The sequence below is a fragment of the Scyliorhinus torazame genome, chromosome 5 (assembly GCF_047496885.1).
Source record: "Scyliorhinus torazame isolate Kashiwa2021f chromosome 5, sScyTor2.1, whole genome shotgun sequence".
NCBI classification, from domain to species: domain Eukaryota; kingdom Metazoa; phylum Chordata; class Chondrichthyes; order Carcharhiniformes; family Scyliorhinidae; genus Scyliorhinus; species Scyliorhinus torazame.
Window position 1 is genome coordinate 173,822,115 of NC_092711.1, and position 5,707 is coordinate 173,827,821.

Genomic DNA, 5,707 nt, shown 5'->3' on the forward strand with positions numbered 1-5,707 from the left:
TATCTGTGTCTGAACTCAATTTCATTACTTATTTTTGTTACTGACTAGGGTCTCTCCCACTCTCTGGCGCTCCTCTCTCTGGTGCCTCTCTCGCCCTCTGTCTCTCTGTTCGCTCTCTCCTCTCGAAGTCTCTGGTGCTCTTATCTTCGATGCCTCTCTCTCTCTTCAATGCTTAGGAAGGCAGGTAGGGGCAGCAGGATGGCACAGTGATTAGCATTGCTGCCTCACGGCGCCGATGTTCCAGGTTTGATCCCAGCTCTGGGTCACTGTCCGTGTGGTGTTTGCACATGAAATGAAATGTAAATGAAAAATGAAATGAAAATGAAATGAAATTCACCCTTGTTTGCGTGGGTTTTGCCCCCACAACCCAAAGATGCGCAGGGTAGATGGATTGGCCACAATAAATTGCCCCTTAATTGGAGAAAAATGATTGGTTACTCTACATTTATATTTAAAAAAAGGAAGGCAGGTGGGATAGTTTCCTTTGGTAGCCGAGGGCCAAGAATATAAGAACAGGGAGATTGTGCTGGAACTGGATCAAACACCAGTTAGACCACAGCCGGAGCACTGTGGACATTTCTGATCACCACATCACAGGAAGGATGTGATCACACGAGAGAGGCTGCAGAGGGGATTTATGATGATGTTACCCAGGAGGGAGAATTTTAACGATGAGGAAAGATTGGAGAGGCTGGGGTTGTTCTCATTGGAACAGAGGAGGCTGAGGGGAGATTGAATTGAGTTGTGTGTAATTCTGAGGGGCTCAGATGGAGTGAATATTCCCCTCAGCAGAGCCCAACCCCTGCAGTCAAACATGAAGTCGCTGGTGTGTCAGGAAGTGGGATGAGTGAGTGACTCTCTATCCGCACAGAGAACATGGAAACAGCAGCTCCCCAGTTTGAACTCGCTGGTGTGTCAACAGGCTGGAGGATTGGCTGAATTCCATCCCACTCCTGGAGCATTTTTCAATGTCCTGTCCCCAGTGCCAGCAGGCTGCCTGACTGAGAGAAGCTCTGTCCACAGACAGAGCAGATGAATGGCCTGTCGTTAATATGTTGATGCTGGTATTCCGGGGACTTCCAGTGACAACATGTCGTTGGATGTCACATGTTAGATGGCTCCTGCCAGAGTCTCTGACTTTTGGATGTTTATGCCCAGTTTTGGGTCAGTTTTTAGATGAGTTGTTGAGGGACGTCATAAGGAGGCCGACGAATGTCGAAGTCCCAGAGGAAAGGTGCTGGAAATAAGGGGGCGAGCGAAGGGCCGCCGGCGAGTGCTGCTGTGAGTCCTGCAGGAAGGAAGGTGGCGGGGGCTGGGTCGTCGGGTGGGGCCGCTCCCCTCACCGGGGAAACTCTGACCGAGGTGATGTCAGAGCTTCAAACATAAGTAGATATTACCCCTTTGAACTGAATTGGCCACATTCCTCTTGGCGGTCTGTTCTATTCTCTGAGCCATCACCCATTTGTCCCGGCTGATCCTCGGTCGTCGCTGAAACGGAATCTTCGATGCTTGGTTCTTATTCTCCTTCTGACCCGTGTACCACACAGGTCAAATTTACTCTACTTCGAACTGTCGAATGACATCTTTCTTCTAACCACAGATCCATTCTTCAGACATTGTGGTTAAAGGTGTCAACTCAGGTTCTGCTCAGCATTTCATTGGTGGTTTGGGAGGCTCCGAACGCGGTCGTAAGGGGGGAGGTGATCCTGTTTCAGGCAAGGTGGATAGGAAGGAGAGGGAGAAACGCCAACAACTGATGGAAGAGATTTTGGAGGTGGATGGGAGGTACGTGGGGGACCTGGACCTGGGGCTCCTGGCAAAGAGTAAGGAGTTGCAGGCGAGGTTTGACCTATTGTCCACAGGGAAAGAGGTGCATCAGCTGAGAAGGGTAGTGGGGCTGTCTGAGTCTCGGGGGAAGACAGAGTGTAGGTCAGCTACGTAGGGAGGCCGCAGCAAGGGAGATAGTTTGGGACAGGATGGAGGAGCTGGTGGTGGCTCTGGAACAGATTAATAAGGTGTTTGAGGAGTTCTATCGGGACTTGTTTAAGGAGTGGGAGATGATGGAGTTTCTGGGTGGGTTAGAGTGCCTGAGGTTGAGGGGGGTGGAGAGGGCAGGGTTGGAGGAGCTGATAAGGGTGGAGAAGGTGAAGATGGCGATTGGGAGGATACAGGCAGGGAAGGCTGCGGGGCCAGATGGGTTCCCAGTTGAATTTTATAAAAGATTTAAGGATAAGCTGGCGCCTTTGATGGTTAATGTTCAAGGACGCAATAGACAGTGGTGCCTTGCCGCAAACGATGGGGCAGGCGTCCATCTTCTTGTTGCTTCAGAAAGGCAAAGATGACTTCAGGTGGCAGCCATGGAGTGAGAGGTCACTTATTTGGTAGCTCCCGCTCGTGGTGGACCTTTGGGACCTTTTCCCGACTTATTGGGGATTTGATCGGTAAAATTGGAGACTGGTGAGGTAGAGGAGAATAATCCCCTGCCAGTTTATGGAGACGTGGATCAGAAGTCGTCTGGAAAGGGGAGACTATTGGGCAAAGAAGGGAGTGAAGACTGCACAGGATAACATGGCGGAGGCTCAGGGACTGGGATTGCCGGCCCAGTGGTCAATGGAGCAGCTGGTGAAATTCCTTCAGCAGAGCTTCGCCAAGCAAAGACAAGAGTACCTGGACCCGATTAAGACGGGGATTGACCGGGTGGGGCAAAGATTGGAAGCCCAGGGACAGGCGATCCAGAAGGTGGAAGAGGCGGTGGCTGAGCACGAGGACCAACTAACCGCGATGGCAGTGGAGCTGATGAGGGACCATCAGAATAGGCTGCAAGAGAAGGTGGAGGATCTGGAGACAGGTCACACAGGCAGAACCTGAGGATCGTTGGCCTCTAGGAGGGCATTGAGGGTTCGGACGCAGGGGCATATGTAGCGCGTATGTTCGAGGATCTGCTGGGGGAAGGCTTACTCGACCCTTGGAGGTGGACAGGGCGCACAGTGCACTTGAGTCGGTTGATCCGTGACCTCAAATTTTGGAATCTTTTTCCTGACGGAAGAAGGTGGAAGAGAGTATGTCCGGGGTGCGTGGGGTCCTTAATTATGCTGGCTGCCTTTCTGAGGCAGCGGAAATTGTAGAGTCAATGGATGGGAAGCTGGTTTGTGTGATGGACTGGGCTACATTCACGACCTTGTGTAGTTTCCTGCGGTCTTGGGCAGAGCAGGCTCCATACCAAGCTGTGATAGAACCAGAAAGAATGCATTCTATGGTGCATCTGTAGAGGTTGGTGAGAGTCGTAGCTGACGTGCCAAATTTCCTTAGTCTTCTGAGAAAGTAGAGTGTTGGTGGGCTGGCCTAAGAAGGGTGATGGTTGATCGGCGGTGGGGGGTGGGTGCTCCCCGACCAGGCTGATCACATGGAATGCGAGAGGGCTGAATGGGCCGGTCAAGAGGGCTCGTGTGTTCGCGCATTTGAAGAGGTTGAAGGCGGACGTGGCAATGTTACAAGAGACACACCTGAGGGTAGTGGATCAGACTAGGCTGAGGAACAGGTGGGTCGGGCAGATATTTCATTCGGGGCTAGACTCGAAAACTAGGGGGGTTGCGATCTTTTTTTAAATATAAATTTAGAGTACCCGATTAATCTTTCTCCAATTAAGGGGCAGTTTAGCGTGGCCAATCCACCTAACCTGCACATCTTTGGGTTGTGGGGGTGAAACCCACGCAGACATGGGGAGAAAGTGCAAACCCCACATGGATAGCGACCCAGGGCCGGGATTCAAACCCGGGTCCTCAGTGCCACAATCCCAGTGCTAACCACTGCACCACATGCTGCCCCTCAGGGGATGCGATCTTGATTAATAAGCGGGTGTCATTTGAGGTCGGGAATATAGTGGCGGATCAGGGGGTAGGTATATCATGGTGAGTGGGAAGCTGGAGGGGATGCCGGTGGTATTAGTGAATATTCACGCACCAAATTGGGACGGCGCAAAGTTTATGAGGTGGGTGTTGGACGGCCAAGAACGAAGGAATTCTCTTTTTTCCCCACGTGCACAAAGTGTACTCCAGGATGATTTTTTTTCATTTTGAACAAGGCTTTGCTGGCGGGGGCGGTGGATACCGAGTATTTGGCGATTGTTGTGTCGGATCATGCCCCACACTGGGTGGATCTACGGGTGAGCAAGGAGTAGAGTCAGCGACCGCACTGGAGATTGGATAGAACAAGAACAAAGAACAAAGAACTGTACAGCACAGGAACAGGCCCTTCGGCCCTCCAAGCCCGTGCCGACCATACTGCCCGACTAAACTACAATCTTCTACACTTCCTGGGTCCGTATCCTTCTATTCCCATCCTATTCATATATTTGTCAAGATGCCCCTTAAATGTCCCTATCATCCCTGCTTCCACTACCTCCTCCGGTAGTGAGTTCCAGGCACCCACTACCCTCTGCGTAAAAAACTTGCCTCGTACATCTACTCTAAACCTTGCCCCTCTCACCTTAAACCTATGCCCCCTAGTAATTGACCCCTCTACCCTGGGGAAAAGCCTCGGACTATCCACTCTGTCTATGCCCCTCATAATTTTGTATACCTCTATCAGGTCGCCCCTCAACCTCCTTCGTTCCAGTGAGAACAAACCGAGTTTATTCAATCGCTCCTCATAGCTTATGCCCTCCATACCAGGCAACATTCTGGTAAATCTCTTCTGCACCCTCTCTAAAGCCTCCACATCCTTCTGGTAGTGTGGCGACCAGAATTGAACACTATACTCCAAGTGTGGCCTAACTAAGGTTCTATACAGCTGCAACATGACTTGCCAATTCTTATACTCAATGCCCCGGCCAATGAAGGCAAGCATGCCGTATGCCTTCTTGACTACCTTCTCCACCTGTGTTGCCCCTTTCAATGACCTGTGGACCTGTACTCCTAGATCTCTCTGACTTTCAATACTCTTGAGGGTTCTACCATTCACTGTATATTCCCTACCTGCATTAGCCCTTCCAAAATGCATTACCTCACATTTGTCCGGATTAAACTCCATCTGCCATCTCTCCGCCCAAGTCTCCAGACAATCTAAATCCTGCTGTATCCTCAGACAGTCCTCATCGCTATCCGCAATTCCACCAACCTTTGTGTCGTGTGCAAACTTACTAATCAGACCAGTTACATTTTCCTCCAAATCATTTATATATACTACAAACAGCAAAGGTCCCAACACTGATCCCTGTGGAACACCACTGGTCACAGCCCTCCAATTAGAAAAGCATCCCTCCATTGCTACCCTCTGCCTTCTATGGCCTAGCCAGTTCTGTATCCACCTTGCCAGTTCACCCCTGATCCCGTGTGACTTCACCTTTTGTACTAGTCTACCATGAGGGACCTTGTCAAAGGCCTTACTGAAGTCCATATAGACAACATCTACTGCCCTACCTGCATCATGTAGGATGTAGGATTGTTGGCGGATGAGGGGGTGTGCGGGTGGGTGAGGGAGGCCATCCAGAATTATTTGGAGATAAATGACACGGGAGGTTTCGGCAGCAGCTGTTTGGGAAGCGCTGAAGGCAGTGGTTAGGGAGAAGCTAATTTTGATACGGGCTCATGGGAAGAAGGTGTAGTGGGTGGAGATAGATAGGCTGGTTAGGGAAGTACTCCAGGTGGACAGAAGGTATTCTGAAGCCCCGGAGGCAGGGTTCCTGAAGGAGCGGCAGAAGCTGCAGATG